Source organism: Lycium ferocissimum, chromosome 3 (assembly GCF_029784015.1).
Source record: "Lycium ferocissimum isolate CSIRO_LF1 chromosome 3, AGI_CSIRO_Lferr_CH_V1, whole genome shotgun sequence".
NCBI classification, from domain to species: Eukaryota; Viridiplantae; Streptophyta; class Magnoliopsida; order Solanales; family Solanaceae; genus Lycium; species Lycium ferocissimum.
Genome location: NC_081344.1, coordinates 30557221 through 30560549, shown reverse-complemented (window position 1 = coordinate 30560549; position 3329 = coordinate 30557221). Strand labels below are relative to the sequence as shown.

At 38.9% G+C, this 3329-nt stretch overlaps 1 non-coding gene across 1 annotated transcript; it reads left to right on the top strand.

The window, feature by feature from the left end:
* Nucleotides 1–1919: 1919 nt before the first annotated feature.
* On the top strand, nt 1920–2026 carry LOC132051317 (small nucleolar RNA R71). Its single transcript, XR_009413689.1, has one exon. It is a non-coding gene; the product is annotated as a small nucleolar RNA R71 (small nucleolar RNA).
* The last annotated feature ends 1303 nt before the right edge of the window (nt 2027–3329 follow it).

Sequence of the window (3329 nt, the reverse complement as noted above, 5' to 3'; positions counted from 1 at the left end):
TTATAATATATCCTTTACAAAATTTTGACATGTGGGCCCCACCTTAACTCATGGTTTCGAGGGCTATCATCGAGTGATCATGTTAACCGATTTACTCCATACACTCTCCAAATGTCATATATATGTTCTTATGCCCAGATAACATAATCTTCATCCATAATCCTTGTGTAACTCTGCTCTCCCCTGAGCTCATACTAAGCCGTCCACAGTCTTGATAACGCGAAATTTTCCAAGGTGTAACATTAAAGCTCTCCCGGTAGCAAGAAATGGCCTTCTCAAGATAATTGGGACTTCTTTGTCAACCGCACAATCAAGGATGACAAAATCCACCAGTAATAAGAATTCCCCCACTCTAACAAGGACATCATCAACAACCTCTACCGGTCTCTTGATGGTTCTATCCGCTATTTGGAGACGCATGCTTGTTAGTCTAGGTGTCCCTAAACCGGACTGTTTATAGATGGCTAGTGGCATCAAATTAATACTAGCCCCATTATCACATAAGGCACGAGCAAAATCATGGTGACCGATGGTGCAAGGAATAGTGAAAGCCCCGGGATCTCCCTTCTTCTCAACCTTTGTGGACGAAATAATAGAGCTCACACGGTGGGTGACTCCCACCATATCACGGTTGATTGGTCTTTTCTTCGTCAACAAGTCCTTCAAGTATTTAGAAAATCTCGGCATTTCTTGGAATGCATCAAGAAATGGGATATTCATTGACAACCCTTTCAATTGGTCATAGAAGTGTTGACACTTGGCATCCTCCGTTCTTTTCATCAATCTTTGTGGGAACGGGGGAGGAGATTTATATGTTTGAGTAAGGGTCTAATTTCCCCCGTGACCTTGCTCTTTTGAGTGCTACCCTCGATAGCTTTTTCAACACTTGGCACCTCATCACCCTCAATAGCAATAGGGTGTGCCACCTTCTCCTTCTCAATAATAATAGGCACTTCAATTGGTGTCTCAATTTCTTCTTCAATAACCTCATCAACAACCGGCTCGGCAATAATAGGTTCAACCACCCTCTCATCCACCGCATTAAGGATCTTCCCACTTCGAGTAGAAATAGCTTTGCATGAGGCAATGTGATCACCTCCACTACCCCTTGGGTTTGGAATTGTGTCGATAGGAAGTCCTCCTCTTTGTGGAGGATGTTTCTCACGAGAAAGATCTCGCATTTGTGACTCAATTTTTTAAATCAAAGTGGTGTGAGAGTCTACCACTTCGGTCAAATTTTCCATCTTCTTGTCACTCTTTTTTTGGTTTTCCAAGATCTTCTCAAGCATAGATTCCATTCGAGAGATCCCTTGATCATTGGAAGGACCTGTCGCCAATTTTGAGAGTTGGAAGAACGACCTTTTGGTGGAACATAGGCATTAGAATTTCAATTACCATAATTGTTGTTGTTGTAATCCTTCCTATCCGAACCACCATATTCATTTAGGCCATATTGATTGCTTTGTTGTTGGGGTCTCCATTGCTTTTGATAACCCCCTTGAGAGTTATCGATATAATTAGCATCCTCACATTGTTGTTGCCTCTCTAGATAGGTCTCCTTCGAGACTTGATACATTCCGAGAGCATGAGATGGCATTTCTTCAAAAATATTTACACCCTTGGCTTCCTTCTCTGCAAGCCTCTTTGATAACAAATCCATGGTGGTTTGCAATTGAGCAAAAGCATGATCTTGCTCATGATTCTCTTTGGCCACCGCGGAAATAGAAGGACTACCATAGGACAATTCTTCACTATCATTGGAGTGCCAAGCTTGGTGATGAGTGGTGAGCCGATCAAGTAAAGTAGTAATATTTGCAAAAGTCCGATCCATGAAACAACCACCTGCGGCTGTATTAACCGCAATTTGATTAATAGTGTCTAACCCCTTGTAAAACTTCTCCATGAGCACATTCTCCGTGAAACCATGATACGGAGATTGGGTTAGATAGTACTTGAACTGATCCCACGCACTGTGTAGTTGTTTGCCCGATAATTGCTTGAACTCAAAGATTTTATCTCGGAGTTCTGCCTTTTTGCTCGGCGGAAACCACTTCTTCAAGAAAATGTCGGATAATTTGGCCCATGTATGGATTGAGTTTCTTGAAAGCTTCTCATACCATTCATGAGCTTCTCCGATAAGAGAATATTTGAAAAGCCTCAACCGAAGAGCATCATAATGAACAACGCCATTTGTTTATTGAGTACGCACATGCAAGAAATTCTTGAGATGGCGAAGTAGGCAATTCTCCAAAGAATTTTTGAAGTATCCCTCAAGTTTCAATAAATGGTAGAGATGACTCTTCACTTTGAAGTTTGCATTTCCAACTCGAGGAGGAACTACCGCAGCCGCATGCTCCGCATCATTCATAAAATCCACAAATACATTCTCATCCTCTCCCACTACTAGTACAGGTGCAGGAGGGTTTATCTGGAGCCCCTCTTGATTTTGATTTCTTCGATTGTATCAGTTGGCTTTGCCAGCCATCTGTTGCCTAATAACAAAGAGACACCAAACAAAATGATGGAATAGAAAAAGGTTTAAAGAAAAGTATTTAACAATTAGTAAATTTCAAAACCGTATTCCCCTGCAATGGCGCCAAAATTTGATTCGCTCAAATTACACCTAAATTATGGCGTAAGACGGTCGGTGTCAAATATAGTAACCCAACTAGGTTGGGGTCGAATCCCATGGGGAACAAAGTGTGAGATAAATACTAATCATATATTTTACTAATCTCTAAAGACTTTAGTTCTATTCCGACTAGTATAGCAAAAGGGTTTTGGTTTGTATTCACTATTTTGAAGTATTTGGAATTTGTTTGGATTAAAAGAACCAAAGTTGTGTCCCCGCTGTGATTAGATGTTATGCTATGGGTATCAATATGATATATTTCTAAAGGGTCGTGGTTTTGTATGCACTTCATATCTAATGCACTTCCTAATATTTTTCAATAGTTAGAAAGTATTTCTTTTCATGATTTTCCCAAATATAGAAAAGTTGCAAGTAAGACCGATTAAATATGCCAAGTAGAACTCTTCTTATCCCTAAGTGAGTTTATTAAACGAGGGTTAGAGCCCCGAGTCCTTGTTATATTATTTCAACTCAAACACTAGTTCATCTTTTCAAATAAAACTAGGGTTTGTGCATAAGTAAGTGTTTGCAACCACTAACTAACAATTAATATGAGAAATAATAAAACACATCACAACCCATTTTATATATATATATATATATATATATATATATATATATATATATATATATATATATATATATATAACATTTTGTGTATATATATATATATATATATATACAATGTTAGACACCC